Below are 27,216 nucleotides of genomic sequence, written 5' to 3' on the forward strand. Positions count from 1 at the left end.
AGCTTGTGTGTGTGTGTGTGTGTGTGTGCGTGTTGTAAGATAGTTGACAAACACAGCTCCCCTTCCCCAAGGCTCGTTCTGTCAGCCTCCCAAAGCCAGGGAGATAATTGTGTTCCCAGCGTAATCCTGGAGAGAACCACACACTGCTGCTCCACTGAGCACACAGGCAGGCACACGCCACACAGGCAGGCAACACAGGCAGGCAGGCAGCACACAGACAGGCAGTCAGCACACAGACAGGCAGGCAGCACCCAGACAGGCAGGCAGCACACAGACAGGCAGGCAGCACACAGACAGACAGGCAGCACACAGACAGGCAGGCAGCACACAGACAGGCAGGCAGCACACAGACAGGCAGGCAGCACACAGACAGGCAGGCAGCACACAGACAGGCAGGCAGCACACAAGCAGCGTACGACTCAGGAGACCGGCCCCAATCTTAATGACAGTGTGTCAGGGAGATTCCGCACGGTATAGGTGACACTATGTGTCAGCCAATCGTTCCTATTAAGTTTACCTCTACACACATAATAATTAAATAATAATAATTCTTATTTACATACACACGTACAGGTACGTATGCATACAAACTAACAGGGCCCCTTTGTCTGGGAGCCACCCCTAGGGAGTGAGCATACTGTCTTTAAAACAGGAGGGAGGGAGAGACAGAGATAAGGAAGGGAGGAAGGAAGGAATGTACAGTATACTCAGGTGGAGGCGGCAGAAGGAGAGAGGAAAACTCCTCAAGACTCAAGATGGCTTATGGGAGTGGCAGCGCACCTCGCCGCTAATCATCACAACTCCTCTATTTATTTAAGCCCAAGGTGTGAGTCTCCCAGGAAATACCCAGAACAAACAACCAGATCCCCAGAAAGTATCTGCATATTTGAAGAAACAAGAGGCAACAGCATCTCCTGAGCTGGTAGTGAGGGGAAGATGTTGCTTGAGGCACCCAACACAACCAGCCTCAGCCTCACTACCAGGCAGTTTGTCAACACAACACTTCAGGGAATATATTGTTTATACTTTACACTGTGCTGCTGGAATAGGGAGGGTGATTCAATAATATGATTTAACCCCTCAAAGCTAGTATAGAGTCAGACCTCAGTTTTATTCTGAATTTTTAAGTGTGAATTTTGACATAGTGCTACTTTTATTTCATCACACTGTGGCAGAAATGTATTTTCTGAAAGCTCACCATTACCTTGTAAATGATTATGTTTTTGGGGGTTAGAATTCATCAAAAGTAGCGAAAGTTAAGACCTTGTCAGCTATACTCATTATTTGAACTGGTTAGCCAGCTAGCTTTTAGTTACCTGGCTTGCTAGGTTGACATTTACTGAATGTATTTTAAAATGGATGGGTTTATTGGTGTTAAAATAGAGAAGGTATGCTATTTGAAGCAGCGGGCTGCTGTCGTCATGCAGAGGCTGTCATTTTGTGTCTATACTTCATAATGACAGCAAGTCTGATATCAGACAATAAACAACAATCAATAAAATGGTCACGATGTTGCTACGACAATTGTTTATATGATGTAAACCAGCCTTAATTCTAAAACATCTTGTGGATAGATGCATAGGAGTGAAACAATGTTTTGAAAACCTACATACAGTAAGTGTTCAATAAGGACCAACCTATATGTGTTCAATGAACCTCTGGGCTGAAAGAATGTATGATTGGCGGTTTAAGAAATTAATAACTGGTACATGGTTGTAGAAAACTGTAAACAACTGTTTTATCCAATTCAGACTTCCATGTGAAAAAAAGGATATATATTGTGAAACTGTAATCCGAGGAGATGACTTTATGAGGCCTTTAATTTTACAGGGCTGTGAAAAGATCTTGTTTCATTGCATTTCATGGTGAATTATTTTCTGTATCCACTTTTATCTCCGCATCATTTGGATACAGCCTATTATTCAAAACGCTCAGATTAGGTGAAGTGCCCCATGACAAGTCCCCTGGCGATGACATCACGGACCCATAAGTCCCCGGGTCAAGTGCAGTGAGACGGTTGGATGAGCCTTGTTCATGGGCCAAGAGCTTCTCACGGAGACCAAGCCTCAGACAAAGTAACTAGAGGCCCAGAGAAAATAAAACATCAGGAATCACTGATCTCCCCACAGGGAGGTCTATGTTTTTTTGCAGGCAGTAAGTGGGACAACGATGGGCCATATCGGGGCCCTGGACCCCCCCCCCCCCCCCCACACACACCTTGTGCGAGTTGGATCTTCCACATGGGTACCTCACACTCTCTGTGGGACGCTGTTGAAACATTCGCCAGCGCCTCAGCTGTCCTCACCCTCAGCTGTCCTCTAAAACAGACACACTAGATTTTTTTTTATTTTAAATTTACATTTAGCAAACACTTATATCCAGAGTGACTTACAGGAAAAATTATGGAATTATTAAGTGCCTTGCTCAAGGGTACATCAAGAGGTGTTTCACCAAGTCGGCACGGGGATTCAAACTAGCAACCTTTCGGTTACTGGCCTAACACTCTTAACCCCTAGGTGACCTACAGCCCCATTCCAATATGATATTGTCCCATTGTGCGTTTCCTGTCCTGCTGGGCTCGGGTTAGAAGCAGCAGCAGCGGAATAGGTTAGAGAGAGGGATGGTGATAGCTTATATCTAGCTCAAAGATATGCAACTTTGATGGGGGTGGGGAAACTCATGAGGGGCCGCAGTGGCTCATGGATCTGGGTACCCACATCCATACATCAACAAGTGTCTGCTAAAATGTAACTTAGTTCTATTTTTTACGTTTAGCGCGCTGCAAGTCACGCCTCTCCCATCTCCTCATTGCTTTTTAGGAGCATATACCCACTGGAGGTGGGCACTCCAGTCCAGCTGTTGGTGATAATGCACCTTAAAATTGGTTGCCAACTGACATATAAAGTAGACAGAAGAAGTAGTCATAGTCGTAGAAGAAGACTACTACTACTGAAGGAGAGATTACTAGAAAATAACTAGGTGTCCCCTTCTATCTGTGGATTAAATGTCGGAGTAGAGAACACACAATTTTGTGCGACTCAAAATGGATCGAAATTCTACAAAGATCCAGAAAAAAAGGACCTTGTGCAAAACCTTTTTTATTTTATTGGTCCATGGGCCAACAAAACGGGCGGGGGCTACCAGTTGCCCATCCCTGATCTAGCTGCTATCTGCTAGTATACATGCTCACTGATTCAATTCTGCCACACGCCGCATGTTTCCTCATATCTCCATGTGTGGACTGATGGGGCCTGGAAGGGGAAATCACATACTGCCTGCCAGTTTATTCAGTGTCCAGTGTGGACAGGATAACTACATGTGGCCATTTCAAAGCAACGGGAAAACAGACCAAAAAACACTTATACTAGGTATCAGCCTCGTTTCCATCCTAAACAAAAGTTTGCAAATAAATAGAGTTATGCGATTGCCAAGTAAAACCTTAACCACTCAACCTCCCCTTAAGGCTATGGCTTGACAGTTGATAAAACCACTTGCCAGCACCAAACGTGTTTTACTGACTGCCCAGTGGCTAAGATGTAAGACTCCAACAAGCGCCATCCCTCTCTTAGAGCCCTTTATTTGTTAATACAATATTCCATGAATCCATTTATGAGAGAGCAGTTTGTGGTGGGTAGAGGAAGGGGGTGAAATTGGCAGCCAGCAGGTTTGCTGGAGCTGTCGGGCACAATGAAAGCATGGGGCCCATTTCTCGTCAGGATGTATCATTCCTATGACAGGCTGTCAGGCCCGACACATGGCAATAATGCAATCTTAATCACAAATTAACAGCGAGAGGCTGTGGTAATTGTTTTCATTGGCGAACCAAAAGTAGCACTTAGCGTCTATGCGAGAGCTATCGATGAGATCAGGAGGTAGGTCCATTTGGACAGGAATGAGCAGGGTGGGAGCATGTTGTGTTCCTCAGGGCACGTGGTAAACTGAGCTAGACAGCAGCTGGGCCTCGCATAGCGAAAAGCCTTTCACTGAAACAACCAATAGTGATGGCTCGTTAAGTTTTTATTCAGAACTCCGATCACACACAGATATGTTAAATTTGAGTAAGACATGCTGAGTACATGTAGGACACAAATAACACTAAAATATGAATGACTTCTGTAGAGCAGCATGTCGGTTAAAATTCACAGCAAAAACCGTGCATTGTTTAAAGCAAGGCCAGATGGAGCACTTGGGAAAAGGAGGTTTCTGATTCATCTTGACCATGTCAGTCAGACTACAAGAATGTGTCAGTGTAATATAACCAGAGAGATTTTCCCAATGCTTTGTCGGAACGGCATATCAAGGGAGGGAAACACATAGGAGACTGGTACCGAAAAAGAGAAAGACGTTTCCAAATGACCGTTAAACAATAACACTGAAGTTATTTCGTTTGCCAAGATAATCATATGCATGTTAGGTCCAGCCCAGGATAATAGTTACACTTCATTACCAGAGGAAGGGGAGTATAACAGCTTATTAAGGCCAGAGGAGCCAACCATAGAATGAAGGATTTTATTGAAAAAAAATAGATAAACTACACAAGCAATATAAACTGATTTGGACAGTTTAAGATGGTTTGGCGTCTGTGTGAGCCTTGTATGTGAGTTTTGGACGGTGGTTAGCTCTGGAGAGATCCTGATAACCAGAGTTCTTCCACACTTGGCCGTTCGCTGTGTTGACTGGGCCGCAATCATTTTGCTGGTAGTCTTCCATGAGATATCTCCCTAAAGACCAGCCAGAAGGGCCCGGGGCATTAGAAAGCTAAACACTACCATATGTTAACTTCCGGAGACAGAGACTGGTCCGACGAAGCGCAGCCACCACTAGACAACAAACCACCAGACGACAACACAGAGCGATGGGAGGCCTTTTCGAAAGTAGAAACTGAAGAAAGCATTGATGACAGGTCCTGTACAGATGTATTTAAGGGCAGGCTGACGTAGAGTGGACCAGACAATGTGGAGTCTGGCTGTCCAGTAGGCAATTTATTCCTCACCGAATGTGCAATCTGCCTGCAAACATGTGTTCCGTCCTCCATCTCTCTGACTCACGCTGGGGATTGAGCCACCAGAGCTGCCAGCCCCTCTAAAGGAGATGGATTCTGAGAGAGGCAGAGCCATAGGGTTCTGCCGATGCCTGCTTCAGCTGCAGCTCACACATCTAGATGTGCAATACTCAAACATTTTAACGGAATTGGAAAAAAACCGATTTATTTCCAAGGATATTGGTTCTTTGGGATGCAGCTGGTTTCTCTAAAGGGAGGCTTTGGATATACACTATATAGACACAAAAGTATGTGGACACCCCTTCAAATTTGTGAATTTGGCTATTTCACCCACACCCGTTGCTGACAGGAGTATAAAATTGAGTCCACAGCCATGCAATCTTCATAGACAAACATTGGCAGTAGAATGACCTTACTGAAGAGCTCACCTTTCAACAAGTGGGTGTGTCAAATTTCTGCCCTGCTAGAGCTGCTCCAGGTTAACTGTAAGTGTTGTTATTGTGAAGTGGAAACATCTAGGAGCAACAATGGCTCAGCCGCAAAGTGGTAGGCCACACAAGCTCACAGAACAGAACTGCTGAGGAACCACTGCCTCAAGCAATGTCAGCACAAGAACTGTTTGTCGGGAGCTTCATGAAATGGGTTCCCATGGTCTTGCAGCCACACACAAGCCTAAGATCACCATGCACAATGCCAAGGGTCGGCTGAAGTGGTGTAAAGTTTGCCACCATTGGACTCTGGAGCAGTGGAAACATGCTCTCTGGAGCGATGAACCACGCCTCACCATCTTTTCAGTCTGACGGACTAATCTGGGTTTGGTGGATGCCAGGAGAACACTACCTGCACCAATGCATAGTGCCAACTATAAAGTTTGGTGGAGGAGGAATAATGGTCTGGGGCTGTTTTTCCATGGTTCGGGTTAGGCCCTTTAGTTCCAGTGAAGGGAAATCTTAACGCTACACTATACAATGACATTCTAGACGATTATGTGCTTCAAACTTTTTGGCAACAGTTTGGGGAAGGCCCTTTCCCGTTTCAGCATGACAATGCCCCAGTGCACAAAGTGAGGTCCATAGAGAAATTGATTTTGAGATCAGTGTGAAAGAACTTGACTGTCCTGCACAGAGTCCTGACTTCAACCCCATCGAACACCTTTGGGATGAATTGGAAAGCTGCGAGTCAGGACTAATCGCCCAACATCAGTGTCCCGACCTCACTAATGCTCTTGTGAATGAATGGAAGCAGCAGAAATGTTCAAACATCTAGTGGAAAGCCTTCCCAGAAGAGTGGAGGCTGTTATAGCAGCAAAGGGGGGCCCAACTCCATTATAATGCTGATTAATTTGTAATTAGATGTTCAACGAGCAGTTGTCCACATACTTTTGGCCATGTAGTGTAGGACGATTGCTTGATTTTGCATCTAGCCCAGCCAACAAGGCTGTTATAGGGAATAGACAGGGATGTGTTTTGGCAGTGTAAGAGTAATAACAGACAGTGTAATTGTCTGTGTCAAGCAGTTGACATCTGCTTTTAAGCGTACATTCTCTGTTAGACGTGTAATGGAATACAACAATAGCTAACTACATAGCCATGTAGGAAAACATTTTATGATGTTTGTGTGTATACAATGTTTTTCTTTCAAAATAAGAGATCATGTGGTCAAATCGGCTTGTTTTTCTGTGTCATTGAGAAGAGTAACAGTTATTTCCTGTTAGGTACCCAGAGTGCATCTGAAACATATGACAGAGTCATGTTCCAGGGGCTGTTACCTTTGAAGCACTGTATCTCCTTCGATGTCACCCCCAAAAACACTTGTGATATCCGACCCTGAAGACCAGGGTCAACGGACGAGCACGAGATCTCCCAAAATAGAGAGCAGAACTTAAGGTTAGAAAACACCATTTGACCAGCGAATTCCAGCTGTGCCCAATTTCTCCCATTGATTAGGGCTAAACAGAGGTCTCTCTCTCAACCCCAAAGCCAATTTACTGTTGGGATATAAACCCTCTCTTTCCACTCCTCCCTCAATCTATGATCTCAAAAGCGTGCTCCCACTCTCAAAAAGGCAATACTTTTCTTTCACTCGGGAACCCTGAAATTGTTTCTTTTTCTTCTTCTTTTCTTAAGGCTAGCGAACCATCATTGATCAGATAAGGCCAGTCAAGAATGAAAAAGTGCACAAATTGAATCTGAGGGCAGCATAACAAACAGTCTGGGAGCAAGATAAGTGCTTAATGTACATTCCACATTTGGAAACAGTGGAGGATTTTTGATGACGTGGTCTGGAAATTAGTGTCTGCAACAGCCGTCCATCAGACCCAATCCATTATCTGAAGCGATTTGGGCGATCAACTCCTTAGAGAAATCTCATTTCTCATTTCTCATCTCATTTGTTGATGTTAAGAGATGTAGGTACTAAATACCTGTCTATCGGACTGAATAGGTATGATCCTCGCTCTGAGAGCCGAGTTAGTTAAGCCATTTGGATAACATCTTCCTTGTTGCCCAGGCTTGACCTTCACACAGTGGGAACATTTCGGACAGACTGTCTCACCACTCCACAACCCAAGGTGAGGCAATTAGAACCGAGCTGCAGCTGGGGGAGAGGTTGTACTCTCATCCATGCAATCATCATCATGTCTAATGATAACAGGGAGTTGGGGAAGTGGCTGGTAATGATAATGATGGAAATCATGGTGTGTGTGTGTGTGTGTGTGTGTGTACATGCCTGACTGTCCACATGAGTGAACATGAGTGTTCAATTCAACTGTCCCTCTCACGCTCTCCGAAGGTCACCTGTCTTTCCCCTCAGCAGCTGGTTCTAGTCAGTCCAGGGCTAACTGAAGACGGAGATGGAGGAGGCATTGGGAGGAGAGATGAATCTCCCAGGGTGATATAATGACCCATGGCGCATTAACGGCTTCAGTATGAAGGTAAGAGGAGAGGAGTGGAGAGGCCCAGCCTTGAGTCACACAGCGGGGCCTGGAGACACACAGCTGGGCCTGGAGACACACAGCTGGGTCTGGACACACACAGCTGGGCCTAGGCCTTGAGTCACACAGCTGGGAATGGAGATGCAGAGCTGGGCCTGGAGACACACAGCACAGTGGAATAACCACCACCTCTTCCTCCTCATGTGTGAGGGAGAGAAACTCATTCATACAGATCTCATTCATGTCCTCCATATTTAGTTATGTTCTTACTCTGACCTGAGTGTTTGACCCGAGAGATGAGAAGGAAGAAGAGGGATGGCTAACCCCTAACATAGAGGTAGACATTCTGCATTCATACTTTGCTTACCATCCATCAGAAATGGAAATGCTGTGCTGTAACCTTCCACGTTACAAATATTCTGAAAATGTGATGTGCATGTTGAGGAATCCAGGAAATCTTGGCAGGATTTAACCCTGCAATGACTCATCCATCTGTGATTGCTTTCATGGATCACACTCATCCAGCAGTTTCATATAGGAGTTGCCAGAGCATTACAAATGGCATATTCCACCTGGGGGATATCTGCTGACTCCTACTGCTAATAGCTTATCTCGTAGACTGGGGATTCTGATTAGTCTTCCATGAAGGAAAGGTGGAATATTGCATTACTCACAGTGTTGCTGCAGACAATTAAAATACATTATACAGAGAATAACGGGATGGCTTTTAACACAGAACATATCTTGGGAAAACTAAGTGAAATGACTGCATGACAAGTAGAAAAAAAAGTCATTGACCTGAGCTTCAAGACGACCTCTAACATCTCTGCTGTTTCATTTAGGAGTGTTGAGACCTTGAGAACATTGTTGGTCTCTTCCTTCTCTGTCTGGGAGAGGCAGAGAGTGTGGTAAGGCCTTGTTAGTTGACCGTGAAGAGAGCTCGAGGGCAGCCTGAGGACTGGGCCTGACAGGCAATGAGCTCCAGGAACCTGTTCTCCGGTTGGGCCGGGACAGCCCGCCATGACCCAATGCGCTTGAGTGCCCAGAGAGGCAGTTGCTGATGCTACAAACGGCTGCCTCCATCGTCCATTAAGCGAAGGCCCTGCCTAGCTGGGTTTAAGCATTCAGCAGGAGAAACACTGAAGCCTAGGCTCATGTAACAGCTCCGGGATGAGAAGCAGAGATTTGAGGCTGGGCCTCTTCAGACAGCTGGCAGGAAAACTTATGTCCCAGTAGTCTCTATTACCTCTCCCAGCTCTACGGTACACAGGCCCAGACCCAGCCTGAGTGCTAAAGTACAGAGAGCAGGGCTAGAGAAGAGATATCTACCAGCTAGCAGAAGCAGCACTATGCTCCCTTTAACTCCCCTCTCTGTTTCCCCAACTAAGCCTTCAGACGCAATGGTTACACACAAACACAAAGAAACATGCAGGGATGCATGCATACAGCTCTTATTGATGTTCCATTGTCTCCAACTCTCATTCTTTCTTTCTTGTTCTAATAAAGACCATACGTTTGCTACTGCTAGATTGTAAGTATATAATAACAATTCAAAGAACAGTCAACAGTATTTGTGTTGACACTACAATGAACATGACTGATGCTCTGTCTGACACATGATACTGGGATAAATGTTGGCAATGTACAAATATGTGAAGATAAATACACAAAGCAGAGGACTAAAGGTCAAGAGGGAATTAACGATCAATGGAAAGTTGTTTTTCTATAATGGGGAAATAATGATTAATGGGTCAGAGACATGTGAGGAACTTCGGTCCGGGATTCATAGCTACAGTTGAAGTCATTAAAACTCATTTTTCAACCATGATGTCAAGCAAAGAGGCACTGAGTTTGAAGGTAGGCCTTGAAATACATCCACAGGTACACCTCCAATTGACTCAAATGATGTCAATTAGCCTATCAGAAACTTCTAAAGCCATGAAATCATTTTAAAAAATGTTCCAAGCTGTTTAAAGGTACAGTCAGCCTAGTGTATGTAAACTTCTGACCCACTGGAATTGTGATACAGTGAATTATAAGTGAAATAATCTGTCTAAACAATTGTTGGAAAAATTACTTGTGTCATGCACAAAGTAGATGTCCTAAACGACTTGCCAAAACTATAGTTTGTTAAAAATACATTTGAGGAGTGGTTGAAAAACGAGTTTTAATGACTCCAACCTAAGTGTATGTATGTAAACTTCCGACTTCAACTGTACTTCCCAGCATAACAACTATGATGTGTTCTCTTTGAATAAACCTATTTTTTCTCCCCCTGATTTGCTTTGGGGTCTGTGTTATTGAAGTATAACATCAACTGCTAACAGCAACTAGTGGGACTATTTCTACTGCACTCTCACCGTTTGATATGACAACAGAGTGTGGTCTCCTTTATCTCGTTGGCAAATGCCCTACTTTGGAGTCTACTCGACAGGTCTGCCTTCTGTACATTTGTCATCTGACAGAACCTAATCTGCCCTCTCTTTCTCTCCTGGCGCCTTTTTTCCTCTTTTGTCATCTCTTGCTCAAACATTTTGGGAGATGAAGACATGATGAAAAGCGGCGAGCGACTCAGGGAGAGTGGTCCATTTGTTGTCTGTGCAAGGGTAGTTTAGAGCTTCAATTTTAGTTTGTTTGCTTCTTCTCCCGCCACCTGTGTCTTTGCCCCCGTCACCTTCTGATCATGTCTTCTCTAGTGATCCCGAGGCCACACTCACATAACCCAGCCTAACTACTAAAGAAATAATTACTTCTGGGATACCGGCCTCTGCAACTGGTGTATTCTGGGCCCTAGCTGTACGGTGGCTCCTAATTGGCTCTGAAAGCATCACTTCCTTTGGCCGTGTGACTGCTTGTGTGACTACCTCCCCGCCCACCTGTTCTATCTCTCTGATAGTGAGCAGAGTAGACTTGAGTGTCTACCTGCTGGCATACCCTTTTAGTTCATATTGAGCCACTGGTGTTTTGGACTTAGGATACATATTCAGACTGTTTCTCTATTCAAAAGAACTGGGAAAAAGAGTCAAACATGAAGCATTGTCAAAGGAAGGGAAAAAAAACAGTGGGGTGCAACTCAGCTTTACAAGGTTTATGTTTTAGAAATGTGGTTGAGCATTATCCCCTTCACTTGAAGGTTAACCGATAGGTTGATCCAATTTGTCTATGAAGGTGTGAAAGGACTTAAGAAATACTTCATATGTCTGCATGGGGAAATGTCAAGGTTTGCTGAAGGATAAGGAGGGGGAAAACTTTTCCATTCTGGCGGAGAGGCTCCACGCTTGTTAGCAGCAATGGGTTTATCCCGGGGAATCAACACCGTCAGGGGCAGATAGTACAGTATAATTGTAAGTCCCCAATCCTATAAAAGACAGCAGCTGCAGCTAAAATTCATGCCTTGCCACTTGGCACAAACCAATACAGATCTCCCTGGCTGACGATAAACAATTTTTGACAACCGTTGAGTGCCGAGTATATTGTGAAGCAACGCACCAGCTGGGCTGCAGTGCAAGATTGAGGCTTTAAAGGCTTTGTCTGTGTCACATCCTGATGACTATTCTTCAGACAGCCTCCCGTCTAACATGCTCCAGTGACATGTAGGTGTCAAAGCAGAAATGCCCTGATTAAATATGTACTATTCAGCATCTGGGGGGGGGAGTAGAGAGGTGTTCAGTCGTGAACTGCATTTGAATCTGATGTGTGTCTGTCGCTGTATACCTGCCTTGACTTTCTATAAGCGAACACAGTGTTATATCAGTCGTACCCAAACATACTAAATGGTTCAGTCTCTCTCGCGCTCTCTCTCTCTCATCAAAGAGGCAGTTATGTCCTCTGGGAGGGGAATGTAAGATGAGGACAAAGCGAAATCAGAGTCCGAATGAAAACATGGGGAGAGTGTGCTTGGGCCAGGAGTCGCAGTAGGAATGCGTGCTGAGGGGAGGCTTGTTGTTGTTTTAAAGGGGGCTTCATTGGCCCTGGTGTGGTGCTGTAGGGTGTGTGATCCCTGTGCTCTGAGCTAGATCCAACTGGTCAAGGAAAAGACATGGAAGTAGAGACCGAGAGAAAGCTCTTGGCGCTCATGGCTTATGTTACTCAGGCCATCCCTTCGAGGCCTCGCATCACAAACCCACACACTACCACAACTCCCCAGCCTTTCTCCTCTGCATTAACCACTTCCTGTGAGGCTCCCATCTCCAGGCCTGCTGACAGCCAGCCACAGCCAAAAGAACCCCCGAGAAAACAGAGACAGGTTTGTGTGGAAAAAAAGAAAGAGAGGAGAAAAGTCAGAGTCCCAGAGCTGAACTGAGGGAGAGGGGGTGGATGAGGCCCTGAGAGACAACCTAGAAGAGAAAATAATAAGGCAAAAGAAAGAGACCTCACGTGTCATTCAAAACATCATTACCGCTTTGTGACATGCTGGCAGCTAACCGCCAATTATTTCTGATTTGGCTTCCAACGACGTTGCAGCCCATCGTTACATCCTGTTAGAAGTGCAGCCTTGATTACAGTCTCCCTTGTTTGGTTTAATGACAAGAGTTATAACAGTTTTAGTCAAACTTAATGAGTTAAAATGATAGACTTGCCCTAGCAGCCATTAGGGTGCAGCAACCACCGTTACTGTCGTGTTGGGTGGGTCTTTTGTTTCCTGCTCACGCTGAGGCCTTGATTAGTGTGCTGGTAGGATTGTAAATATGTGTCTGACCTCCTCTGCATTGGAATTCGGTGTATGGATGGTCCATGGTCGGGGAGTGTGAATCGTGTTCCAACCCCACTCTCAGCGGCCTGGATTGAGGTGTTTTCGAGACCTGCTGCTAAAATCCCAGTCTGGGTTACTCCTGAATTGGATTTTGTGTTAACCAGCGGCAGTAAAGAGGGCGATGAAGGTTCAGAGACTGTCACTTAGTGCTCTGTCCAGTAAAAACCACACAGAGCCAAAGTAGGCCTTCACCTGCTACTACATTACTGTTCCACTCCCATCATCAACAGAACTTATTGAGTTAGTCACCACTAGATAATTCAATCACAATATTAAAGAACAATTTTATTTCCACTCCCAAACACTCTCATTCTCCCTCTCTCTCCATTGTCTAAATGAAACGGTTGACTTTTACTCCAGGTACAGAGAGTAGTGTTTTCCAGTTCATGCAGAGAGAGTGGCTTTCCAGAAGAAACCAAATCTAAAATCAACATTGATTTACAACAGGACCTTTAACTAAGCACATGCCTTGGAGGTCACTGCTGGACCAAAGGAAAAGCAACATAGTGACAAACTCCACTCAGGAAACGAACCAATCTAAACAGAGACATTGTTTTATCCTCCCGCTATTCAGCAGTCCGGTTAGAGAGGAAAACAAAGACTTTGGGCGGCTTGGGAATATGACGAGGAAAGACATTGCCAAAGTGCTGGATCCTTTCGAGCCACGTGGAGGATCAATGGGTTAAATTAAAGGGGGTCTGAGTGGCAGTGTGAGTCGTCTCTCTCTGATCTCTGAACTACAGAGAGCCTGACGCTCAAAGCCCCACTAAATTACAGGTATATTTGTGAGAGGTGAACCACCTGCGCAAAGGCAGCTGCGATTTCAAGTGACACAGATCCGTGGTTATCTCCTTCGAAGCACTTCAAATCAAATATATTTATAAAGCCATTTTTATACATCAGCAGATGTCACAAAGTGCTAATACATAAACCTAGCCTAAAACTCCAAACCCCAAGCAATGCAGATGTACAGTCGTGGCCAAAAGTTTTGAGAATGACTTTTTCACAAAGTCTGCTGACTCAGTGTCTTTAGATATTTTTGCCAGATGTTACTATGGAATTATGAAGTATACTGACAAGCATTTCATAAGTCTCAAAGGCTTTTATAGACAATTACATGAAGTTGATGCAAAGAATCAATATTTGTAGTGTTGACCATTCTTTTTCAAGACCTCTGCAATCCGCTGATGGCAGCCCATTTTTGCATAATCAATGATTGGAGTTTGTCAGAATTTGTGGGGTTTTGTTTTTCCACCTCCTCTTGAGGATTGACCACAAGTTCTCAATGGGATTAAGGTCTGGGGAGTTTCCTGGCCATGGACCCAAAATATCGATGTTTTGTTCCCCGAGCCACTTAGTTATAATTTTTGTCTCATTGAAAGGTGCTCCATTTGCCTTATGGAAAGGTGCTCCATCGCTGGAAAAGGCATTGTTTGTCACCAAACTGTTCCTGGATGGTTGGGAGAAGACCAGTCCCCATGCTTGTCTCAGAGCAGCGCGAAACGGTGCTAAAATAGTTGTAGGCTTTTGCTTCTAACTTCAATATGCTCTTTAAATAAATAAGACCTACAACATTTTTATCAGTATATCTAAAAAAAAAATCAATGATGTTATTGGCGGATCCTATATTAATATCTAAGGCGCATTTTTTGTTAGTTATTGTCAGATATTCTCACAGATCCTAAGGGGTTTTTATATAATTCTAAATTAATTCATAATAATCACTTTGTTTAAAAAGTAACAATTAAAAAGTAACAATATTTTGGAGATTATTTTTTTTTAACCTAGCGTGAGCGAGGAAAAGGCAAATATTGAACATGGGGTGAGACATTCTCACTAATTTGTAAATAAGGCCAGTTTGTTATTTAGAATGATTCATTTCTGGATAAACCTAACTTGATTAATTAGCAGACATCACTTTCATATATTCAGTCAACACATTTTAAGAATATCATGGAATATTTGAACATTTTTGTTTCTCCATGCTTGTCTCAGAGCAGCGAGAAACGGTGCTGAAATAGATGTCCACAGCGGAAAGCCTATGATTTCTGTGCCCATTCGTGGTTTCTCTCTTCGGTTACATAGAATAGCAGACCAGCATAACGGTCCGGACAGCCCTTGCTGTGCCTGGTGAGCAGTTGGTCAAGTTCTGTGGTCAGAAGAGGAATGGAAATGTCAGGGTGAACCAATGACCTGACGAACCCGCCACGTATGTTGACTCTTCCTGTCGGAGGTGGAGTCCCAGAGCTCACAGGTGTGCCTGGCATGGATTAGCCAGCCTGCCAGCATAGCGGAGTCTGCCACTAGCACAGTCAGTGTAGTCAGCTCAACTATCACCATTGAGACCGTGTCTGTGTCTCGACCTGGGTTGGGCAAAACTAAACATGGCGGTGTTCGTCTTAGCAATCTCACTAGGATAAAGACCACCTCCATTGCTGTCAGTATTGAAAGAGATCATGATACCTCACATCTCAAAATAGGGCTGCTTAATGTTAGATCCCTTACTTCAAAGGCAATTATAGTCAATGAACTAATCACTGATCATAATCTTGATGTGATTGGCCTGACTGAAACATTTTATTTTATTTATTTTATTTTACCTTTATTTAACCAGGTAGGCAAGTTGAGAACAAGTTCTCATTTACAATTGCGACCTGGCAACATGGCTTAAGCCTGATGAATTTACTGTGTTAAATGAGGCCTCACCTCCTGGCTACACTAGTGACCATATCCCCCGTGCATCCCACAAAGACGGAGGTGTTAATAACATTTACGATAGCAAATTTACAAAAAAAAATGCAGTTTTCGTCTTTTGAGCTTCTAGTCATGAAATCTATGCAGCCTACTCAATCACTTTTTATAGCTACTGTTTACAGGCCTCCTGGGCCATATACAGCGTTCCTCACTGAGTTCCCTGAATTCCTATCGGACCTTGTAGTCATAGCAGATAATATTCTAATCTTTGGTGACTTTAATATTCACATGGAAAAGTCCACAGACCCACTCCAAAAGGCTTTCGGAGCCATCATCGACTCAGTGGGTTTTGTCCAACATGTCTCTGGACACACTCACTGTCACAGTCATACGCTGGACCTAGTTTTGTCCCATGGAATAAATGTTGTGGATCTTAATGTTTTTCCTCATAATCCTGGACTATCGGACCACCATTTTATTACGTTTGCAATTGCAACAAATAATCTGCTCAGACCCCAACCAAGGAACATCAAAAGTTGTGCAATAAATTCACAGACTACACAAAGATTCCTTGATGTCCTTCCAGTTTCCCTCTGTCTACCCAAGGACGCCAGAGGACACAAATCAGTTAACCACCTAACTGAGGAACTCAATTTAACCTTGCGCAATACCCTAGACGCAGTTGCACCCCTAAAAACATTTCTCATAAGAAACTAGCTCCCTGGTACACAGAAAATACCCGAGCTCTGAAGCAAGCTTCCAGAAAATTGGAACGGAAATGGCGCCACACAAAACTGGATGTCTTCCGACTAGCTTGGAAAGACCGTACCGTGCAGTACCGAAGAGCCCTTACTGCTGCTCGATCATCCTATTTTTCAAACTTAATTGAGGAAAATAAGAACAATCCGAAATTCCTTTTTGATACTGTCGCAAAGCTAACTAAAAAGCAGCATTCCCCAAGAGAGGATGACTTTCACTTTAGCAGTGATAAATTCATGAACTTCTTTGAGGAAAAGATTATGATTATTAGAAAGCAAATTACGGACTCCTCTTTAAATCTGCGTATTCCTTCAAAGCTCAGTTGTCCTGAGTCTGCACAACTCTCCCAGGACCTAGGATCAAGAGAGACGCTCAAGTGTTTTAGTAATATATCTCTTGACACAATGATGAAAATAATCATGGCCTCTAAACCTTCAAGCTGCATACTGGACCCTATTCCAACTAAACTACTGAAAGAGCTGCTTCCTGTGCTTGGCCCTCATATGTTGAACATAATAAACGGCTCTCTATCCACCGGATGTGTACCAAACTCACTAAAAGTGGCAGTAATAAAGCCTCTCTTGAAAAAGCCAAACCTTGATTAGAAAAGGCTGTTGCGCAGCAACTTACTGCCTTCCTGAAGACAAACAATGTATACGAAATGCTTCAGTCTGGTTTTAGACCCCATCATAGCACTGAGGCGGCACTTGTGAAGGTGGTAAATGACATTTTAATGGCATCGGACCGAGGCTCTGCATCTGTCCTCGTGCTCCTAGACCTTAGTGCTGCTTTTGATACCATCGATCACCACATTCTTTTGGAGAGATTGGAAACCCAAATTAGTCTACACGGACAAGTTCTGGCCTGGTTTAGATCTTATCTGTTGGAAAGATATCAGTTTGTCTCTGTGAATGGTTTGTCCTCTGACAAATCAACTGTAAATGTCGGTGTTCCTCAAGGTTCCGTTTTAGGACCACTATTGTTTTCACTATATATTTTACCTCTTGGGGACGTTATTCGAAAACATAATGTTAACTTTCACTGCTATCCGGATGACACACAGCTGTACATTTCAATGAAACATGGTGAAGCCCCAAAATTGCCCTTGCTAGAAGCATGTGTTTCAGACATAAGGAAGTGGATGGCTGCAAACTTTCTACTTTTAAACTCGGACAAAACAGAGATGCTTGTTCTAGGTCCCAAGAAACAAAGAGATCTTCTGTTGAATCTGACAATTAATCTTAATGGTTGTACAGTCGTCTCAAATAAAACTGTGAAGGACCTCGGCATTACTCTGGACCCTGATCTCTCTTTTGAAGAACATATCAAGACCATTTCAAGGACAGCTTTTTTCCATCTACGTAACATTGCAAAAATCAGAAACTTTCTGTCCAAAAATGATGCAGAAAAATTAATCCATGCTTTTGTCACTTCTAGGTTAGACTACTGCAATGCTCTACTTTCCGGCAACCCGGATAAAGCACTAAATAAACTTCAGTTGGTGCTAAATACGGCTGCTAGAATCCTGACTAGAACCAAAAAAGTTGATCATATTACTCCAGTGCTAGCCTCTCTACACTGGCTTCCTGTCAAAGCAAGGGCTGAATTCAAGGTTTTACTGCTAACCTACAAAGCATTACATGGGCTTGCTCCTACCTATCTCTCTGATTTGGTCCTGCCGTACATACCTACACGTACGCTACGGTCACAAGACGCAGGCCTCCTAATTGTCCCTAGAATTTCTAAGCAAACAGCTGGAGGGAGGGCTTTCTCCTATAGAGCTCCATTTTTATGGAACGGTCTGCCTACCCACGTCAGAGACGCAAACTCGGTCTCAACCTTTAAGTCTTTACTGAAGACTCATCTCTTCAGTGAGTCATATGATTGAGTGTAGTCTGGCCCAGGAGTGGGAAGGTGAACGGAAAGGCTCTGGAGCAACGAACCGCCCTTGCTGTCTCTGCCTGGCCGGTTCCCCTCTTTCCACTGGGATTCTCTGCCTCTAACCCTATTACAGGGGCTGAGTCACTGGCTTACTGGGGCTCTCTCATGCCGTCCCTGGAAGGGGTGCGTCACCTGAGTGGGTTGATTCACTGATGTGGTCATCCTGTCTGGGTTGGCGGCGCCCCCCCTTGGGTTGTGCCATGGCGGAGATCTTTGTGGGCTATACTCGGCCCTGTCTCAGGATGGTAAGTTGGTGGTTGAAGATATCCCTCTAGTGGTGTGGGGGCTGTGCTTTGGCAAAGTGGGTGGGGTTATATCCTTCCTGTTTGGCCCTGTCCGGTGGTGTCCTCGGATGGGTCCACAGTGTCTCCTGACCCCTCCTGTCTCAGCCTCCAGTATTTATGCTGCAGTAGTTTGTGTGTCGGGGGGCTAGGGTCAGTTTGTTATATCTGGAGTACTTGTCCTGTCCTATTCGGTGTGTCCCGTGTGAATCTAAGTGTGCGTTCTCTAATTCTCTCCTCTCTCTCGGAGGACCTGAGCCCTAGGACCATGCCCCAGGATTACCTGACATGATGACTCCTTGCTGTTCCCAGTCCACTTGGCCGTGCTGCTGCTCCAGTTTCAGCTGTTCTGCCTTCTTATTATTCGAACATGCCGATCATTTATTAACATTTGAACATCTTGGCCATGTTCTGTTATAATCTCCACCCGGCACAGCCAGAAGAGGACTGGCCACCCCACATATGCTCTCTCTAATTCTCTCTTTTTCTCTCTCTCTCGGAGGACCTGAGCCCTAGGACCATGCCCCAGGACTACCTGACATGATGACTCCTTGCTGTCCCCAGTCCATCTGACCGTGCTGCTGCTCCAGTTTCAACTGTTCTGCCTTATTATTATTCGACCATGCTGGTCATTTATGAACATTTGAACATCTTGGCCATGTTCTGTTATAATCTCCACCCGGCACAGCCAGAAGAGGACTGGCCACCCCACATAGCCTGGTTCCTCTCTAGGTTTCTTCCTAGGTTTTGGCCTTTCTAGGGAGTTTTTCCTAGCCACCGTGCTTCTACACCTGCATTGCTTGCTGCTTGGTGTTTTAGGCTGGGTTTCTGTACAGCACTTTGAGATATCAGCTGATGTACGAAGGGCTATATAAATACATTTGATTTGATTTGATTGTGACTCCATCTCGTTCCTCGCCCTTTTCAACATGAGTGAGTCGATGACTATTCAAGCCATTGACTCACTGATGAATGAAGATGATAAGTGATCGGCATAGGCAATCTGTAATCATCACAGCACAACATCAACGTCACTCAAATAATAGTCAGAAGACAGTTGAACAAACTTGCGCGGGACTTATGGAAAGGCTCGGTAAGAAATATACAGTTGAAGTCGAACATTTACATACACCGTAACCAAATATATTTAAACTCAGTTGAACAATTCCTGACATTTAAATCTAGTAAAAATCCCCTGTCTTAGGTCAGTTAGGATCACCACTTTATTTTAATAATTTGAAATGTCAGAATAATAGTAGAGAGAATTATTTATTTATTTCATCACACTCCCAGTGGGTCAGAAGTTTACATACACTCAATTAGTATTTGATAGCATTGCCTTTTAAATTGTTTAACTTGGGTCAAACGCTTCGGGTAGCCTTCCACAAGCTTCCCACAATAAGTTGGGTGAATTTTGTCCCATTCCTACTGAGAGAGCTGGTGTAACTGAGTCAGGTTTGTAGGCCTCCTTGCTCGCATATGCTTTTTCAGTTCTGCCCACACATTTTCTATTGGATTGAGGTCAGGGATTTGTGATGGCCACTCCAATACCTTGACTTTGTTGTCCTTAAGCCATTTTGCCACAACTTTAGAAGTGTGCTTGGGGTCATTGTCCATTTGGAAGACCCATTTGCGACCAAGCTTTAACTTCGTGCCTGATGTCTTGAGATGTTGCTTTAATATATCCACATAATTTTCCTTTCATGATGCCATCTATTTTGTAAAGTGCACCAGTCCCTCCTGCAGGAAAGCACCCCCACAGCATGATGCTGCCACCCCGAACTTTATGGTTGGGATGGTGTTCTTCCACTTGCAAGCATCCCCCTTTTTCCTCCAAACATAATGATGGTCATTTTGGCCAATCATTGAACGTGGTATCTTCAGGCATTTAGAAATTGCTACCAAGGATGAACCAGACTTGTGGAGGTCTACCATTTTTTTCTGAGGTCTTGGCTGATTTCTTTTGATTTTCCCATGTCGTCAAGCAAAGTGGCACTGAGTTTGAAGGCAGGCCTTGAAATACATCCACAGGTACACCTCCAATTGACTCAAATGATGTCAATTAGCATATCAGAAGCTTCTAAAGCAATTACATCCCCCCCCCAAGCTGTTTAAAGGCACAGTCAACTTAGCGTATGTAAACTTCTGACACTGGAATTGTGATACAGTGAATAACAAAGGTTTATCTCAATACTTTGTTATATACCCTTTGTTGTTAATGAGAGGTCAAACGTTTTCTGTAAGTCTTCACAAGGTTTTCACACACTGTTGCTGGTATTTTGGCCCATTCCTCCATGCAGATCTCCTCTAGAGCAGTGATGTTTTGGGGCTGTTACTGGGCAACACGGACTTTCAACTCCCTCCAAAGATTTTCTATGGGGTTGAGATCTGGAGACTGGCTAGGCCACTCCAGGACCTTGAAATGCTTCTTACGAAGCCACTCCTTCGTTGCTCGGGCGGTATGTTTGGGATCATTGTCATGCTGAAAGACCCAGCCACGTTTCATCTTCAATGTCCTTACTGATGGAAGGACGTTTCACTCAAAATCTCACGATACATGGCCCCATTCATTCTTTCCTTTACACGGATCAGTCGTCCTGGTCCCTTTGCAGAAAAACAGCCCCAAAGCATGATGTTTCCACCCCCATGCTTCACAGTAGGTATGGTGTTCTTTGGATGCAACTCAGCAGTCTTTGTCCTCCAAACACGACGAGTTGAGTTTTTACCCAAAAAGTATATTTTGGTTTCATCATATGCCATTCTCCCAATCTTCTTCTGGATCATCCAAATGCTCTCTAGCAAACTTCAGACGGGCCTGGACATGCACTGGCTTAAGCAGGGGGACATGTCTGGCACTACAGGATTTGAGTCCCTGGCGGCGTAGTGTGTTAGTGATGGTAGGCTTTGTTACTTTGGTCCCAGCTCTCTGCAGGTCATTCACTAGGTCCCCCCGTGTGGTTCTGGGATTTTTGCTCACCGTTCTTGTGATCATTTTGACCCCACAGGGTGAGATCTTGCGTGGAGCCCCAGATCGAGGGAAATTATCAGTGGTCTTGTATGTCTTCCATTTCCTAATAATTGCTCCCACAGTTGATTTCTTCAAACCAAGCTGCATACCTTTTGCAGATGCAGTCTTCCCAGCCTGGTGCACATCTACAATTTTGTTTCTGGTGTCCTTTGACAGCTCTTTGGTCTTGGCCATACTGGAGTTTGGAGTGGGACTGTTTGAAGTTGTGGACAGGTGTCTTTTATACAGATAACAAGTTCAAACAGGTGCCATTAATACAGGTAACGAGTGGAGGACAGAGGAGCCTCTTATAGAAGAAGTTAAAAGTCTGTGAGAGCCAGAAATCTTGCTTGTTTGTAGGTGACCAAATACTTATTTTCCACCATAATTTGCAAATAAATTCATTAAAAATCCTACAATGTGATTTTCTGGATTTATTTTTCTCATTTTGTCTGTCATAGTTGAAGTGTACCTATGATGAAAATTACAGGCCTCTCTCATCTTTTTAAGTGGGAGAACTTGCACAATTGGTGGCTGACTAAATACTTTTTTGCCCCACTGTATATATTCACAGTTGTAGTCGGAAGTTACATACACTTAGGTTGGAGTCATTAAAATAATTAATACATTTGGGCACAGTCGATAGCGTGCTGGACTTTGGGCTAGAATGTTAAGGGTTATAAACCTGCTTCCTGCTTGTTTCATTACATTATTATGCCGGTCTCAGAGAAAATAGCCTGGATTGTTACTCCCATCTCGTTCCCCGCTCTCTTTCACGCGTCATTCTCTGCCTGAGTGGCTCGCTTGTGGGCGTGCTGACAGGATGTAATGTTTTTTATTCTGTATATATGAATTACAAATCAGCCTTTACTTAAATCATGTTTCTAGTCTATTGCATTTTTACAATGTGTAATCATTGATGACCCAGGAGCAGGAGTGGTAAACACTGTTGAAGTGTATAACTGTAATACATACATGCAGACACATCATCATTCAAATAATGCAGAGTTTGATACACCTGGTATTGGATATGACTGAAAGAAAAATAGCTAAATAGCGATTTTCGTAAATGAACTTTATGACAAACAAATATGCACAATCGTTGTCTCTACATTAACTAACATATTCCTCTCAATTGTACATTTTAACAATAAAAAAACAGAAGTACCATATTTGCATAACTATTCAGACCCTTTGCTATGAGACTCGAAATTGAGCTCAGGTGCATCCTGTTTCCATTGATCATCCTTGAGATGTTTCTACAACTTGATTGGAGTCCAAGTCTAAATTCAATTGATTAGACATTGTTTGGAAAGGCACACACCTGTCTATATAAGGTCCTACAGTTGACAGTGCATGTCAGAGCAAAAACCAAGCCATGAAGTCGAAGGAATTGACGTAAAGCTCAGAGACAGGATTGTGTCGATGCACTGATCTGGGGAAGGGTACCAAAACATTTCTGAAGCATTGAAGGTACCCAAGAACACAGTGGCCCCCCATCATTTGGAAACAAAGACTCTTCCTAGAGCTGGCCCAGCCAAACTGAAGTTTACCAAAAGGTACCTAGACTCTCAGACCATGAGAAATAATATTTTCTGGTCTGATGAAACCAAGATTGAACTCTTTGACCATTAAAGCTACAAATGAGTTTTTCTAACACTTCTCACTTCATGCACATACAGTATCAACTTGCTCATATATTTTTACAACTTGAGAAACAAAGATAACAAAAAGTTGAGAAAAAAGTGAACCAAGTTTTAATTCAGACTTTTGCAATCACAGACACAGCAGCCTTCTCTCAGTTTTATCATGTGAAAAAGACAGTGTTGTCATGTTCTGACCTTAGTTCCTTTGATTTGTCTTTGAATTAGTATGGTCAGGGCTCGAGTTGGGTGGGTTGTCCATGTTCAGTTTTCTATGTTGTGTTTGCGTTTGGCCTGGTATGGTTCTCAATCAGAGGCAGGTGTCGTTAGTTGTCTCTGATTGAGAAACATACTTAGGTAGCCTTTTCCCACTTGTGTTTCGTGGGTGTTTATTTTCTGTGTCTGTGTGTTCCACACGGAACTGTTTTGAATAGTTATTTCACGTGTCGTTTATTGTTTTGTTTCAGTGTTCGCTTGGTTTAATAAAGAGCATGAACAAGTACCACGCTGCGCATTGGTCCTCCGATCCTTACTACTCCTCCTCGTCAGAGGAAGACAGCAGTTACAAGTGTGCTGTGTAAAGCTGAGCACTACATACAAGTATGTACTGTTTTAGCGCAATGTTCTAAATTCCTGTGTCAGTTTTTTTGTAGGAGTGTTCTGTCTATTTTGTATTCACTCCTTCTGTGTTGTTTGCATTGTGCACCTTCCCACTCTGTAATTTAGCAGACGCTCTTATCCAAAGTGCATTCATCTTAAGATATTTAGGTGGGACAATCACATATCACAGGCATATAAAGTGCATTTTTCCTCAGTAAAGTAGCTAAGCCCCTCTGTAATAGACGAGAACTTAACCTTTCTAACCATACCGTCTTAAGTCCCAAAATGTAGAACAGAGCCGACCCTACTAAAATGAAGTATCAACGAACATGTTGTGGGAAATGTATGCTCAGTTAGTCGCAAGAGGAATTGCTGTACCACATACCTCTAGCAGCATTTTAGCCACACTCTCATGTGCCAGTTGTCTAGTTTGTGTTTTATAAATGTGCAATGAGCATAAAAATACATTTTATAAGGAATTAGCAACTGGTTTTCATTCTAAGAAATAAGCATCTTCTTATCCAGGTAGGCCACCTGTTTTCAATATCTAAACAAAGTGAACATGCTTGAAACAGTTGGAGATGAGCAGGAGGGTGTATTCATAACAGTTCAACCTTCTTAGTAAGCAAATAAATCCAAGTTGGCTAGACTTGAAATATAAAGATTAGCTGGATACTCACTAGCGTGTGTGCTTGTGCTTGAGAGATTGTTTATGAAACCTTTGTTCATTTTGTATAATGCCTGCTACAAGAAGTTGGTCATAATTAGTGGACGTGCATTGTGCATGGTTCGGGTTAAAAATGTAACAAAAATGGTGTTTTCATAGAGAGACTTGTTGCAAAAATGATTGCAAAAATGCAGGTTAAACCATTTGTAACTCACCACCTGGATTTGGTCTTATGTAGCAAAATGTGAAATGGTGTTTTTGACGTAGGATAAAAGTAGAGACAGAGCTACAAACTGGTGTATCATACACTGTTTTTGAGGAACAATGGAAAAGTAATACTGCGAAAATCACCTTTGAATGTTTTGGTATCTAATGAATAGCTCTTCTTTGTCTACACCCATTCAACATCGTTCACACCCGCTTAAGCTTTAGCCCTACCCATCTCGTTTCTCTCTCGGGGGGCACACGACGCTATGGCCGATGATTTGTTAGCCTCTTGATAACAAGAAAACAGCCTAACCAGCTTTGCTGGCAACAATTTCATTACGCTTTTTTGCAGGCGTTTACTGGCCATATTTAACGGCTGATGTACACAAGTCACGTAACGTTAGCTAACGAGCCAGCCAGCTAACGTTAGCTAGTCAAACAACAATGAAAGTGGAGAGCAACACTTATGCAGCTCCATTACACAATCCATAAAAAAGACGCATTCAACAGGATTACCAACACAGACTGACAACCTCAAATAGACAGAAGCATTCAATATGGCAGACCAATCCGAACTCCTCTCTCGGCGTGTCCAGCCCACTCATGTGTATGAACCAACAATGCCACAGTGCTGGGAGCTAATCAAACAGGTTCAATGTTAGCTAGCTAACATTAGGCTCCAACTAGAAAAGCAAATTGCTCTTTGAAACACATAATAGTGTCCGCTAGGGAGCCAGCCATCTAACGTTAGCTAGCTAGCTAATAGTACACTTGAAATGAAACCACTTTGTCAAAATTAGAAACTTGTAGTCTAGCTTAACGCTAGACTATCTTAACTGTATACATCATCATGCATGATGGAGGTGACTCCCTGTCAGGAATGCCATACCATGGTTGCCTTTAGTTTGAAGATGTAATCTGGAGACAGGTGTTTTTGCCATCTCTTTAGCTATCACTCTAATTCCTCTGATTTCAGAACTTGATCCTCCAGAAAGTGGAGAGCAACACCTATGCAGCTCCACTACACAATCCATAAAAAAAGCTGCATTCAACAGGATTACCAACACAAACTGACAACCTCAAATAGACAGAAGCATTCAATATGGCAGACAAATCTTAACTCCTCTCTCAGCATGTCCAGCCCACTCATTATCTCAGCCAATTATGGCTTATAGGAAGGTTGCTCCCTTTTTCTGTTGCTTAACCAACAAGGCTCGTAATTTAACCATTTTTTTGTATGTACAGATTGCATATAAGTTTGTTATTAAGGCACATGTTCGAGAAGGCATTTCTGCCAAACAAACGCATTTTGATTAAAAAATATATTTTACATTCAAACGGCTCTCCTGTGAAATCGTGACTTGTGACATATGACTAGTTTCCTGAATCGGGTCACATTTTGATAAAATAATACAATTACTAGTGGGTCTTTTGGTTGTGACAGGCTTACATTTAGCCTAGGAATAATAGTGATTATGATTTTTGAATTGCTACCTCATCCCTCAGCTGAGCAGTGAATTTCAAACACAGATTCAACCACAAAGACCAGGGAAGGTGTACAAATGCCTCACAAAGAAGGGCACCTATTGGTAGATAGGATAAAAAAAAGCAGACATTGAACATCCCTTTGAGCATGGATAAGTTATTAATTACACGTTGGATGGTGTATCAATACACCCAGTCACAGGCGTCCTTCCTAACTCAGTTGCCGGAGAGGAAGGAAACCGCTCTCAGTGATTTCCCCATGAATTTTTGTGTCCTGAGTACCACTCTTCATATTTTGAAGCATAAAAAGAAATAGACTAGAACTAAGCATCACAAAAAACATTTTAAAGTCTGCTTTCCAACAGACACTGGTAGAAAAATGTACCTTTCAGCAGGACAATAACCTAAACACAGGCTCAACTATACACTGGAGTTGCTTATCAAGGTGACATGGAATGTTCCTGAGTGGCCTAGTTACAGTTTGACAGTTTGGACTAAAATTGGCTTGAAAATGGATGTCTAGCAATGATCAAAAACCAACAGAATTTTTTAAAGAATAATATGCAAATAGTGTACAATTCAGGTGTGGAAAGCTCTTGGAGACTTACCCAGAAAGACTCACAGCTGTAATCGCCGCCAAAGGTGATTCTAACATTTATTGACTAATTTCATTTGAAGTAAATTAAGTAGAACATGTTTTCACTTTGTCATTATGGGGTATTGTGTGTATATGGGGGATAAAAAATAAATATTTATTCAATTTTGAAGTCAGGCTGTAACAACAAAATGTGGAATAAGCCAAGGGGAATGAATACTTTCTGAAGGCACTGTATATATTGTGAATGGCCCATATCGCCCAGCCCTAGTGCTGTTTCCTCAGACTAAGTCTTAACCTGATTCATATTGATCCATTAGGAGTGACGGGACTGGTGCTCGGGAACATTCAAAGATCCTATGATGCATGCAGCAGACACAGAGATTGAATCTAAGTATTCAAAGTGGCAGCCAGAGAAAAGGTCAGGGTTCATCTTGAAAGGGAGATGGATGCCCATAATTAATGAGGTTGGAGGAAAAGTTGGCTGGGAGTTGAGTAGGGGTAGTAGACAGTACCATCCATGCCTCACCCAGCCTATTAACTTCTATAGTATCTCAGGCTGTTCAGGCTGTTCCTCAGCTGCAGGGTGGCCTTTTGAGGGGAGGTCGCTCGCAAGACATGTGGGAAACAGCGGGAGCAAGCCTGTTGTG

The 27,216-nt window shown here is 43.4% G+C and overlaps 1 protein-coding gene across 6 annotated transcripts in view; it reads right to left on the reverse strand.

Moving 5' to 3' along the window:
• The window catches only part of diaph2 (diaphanous-related formin 2), a 717,979-nt gene that overhangs the window by 332,365 nt on the left and 358,398 nt on the right, over positions 1-27,216 (reverse strand). The gene's annotated exons all lie outside the window — the stretch shown is intronic.

The sequence above is a fragment of the Oncorhynchus kisutch genome, linkage group LG19, assembly GCF_002021735.2.
Source record: "Oncorhynchus kisutch isolate 150728-3 linkage group LG19, Okis_V2, whole genome shotgun sequence".
NCBI lineage: Eukaryota > Metazoa > Chordata > Actinopteri > Salmoniformes > Salmonidae > Oncorhynchus > Oncorhynchus kisutch.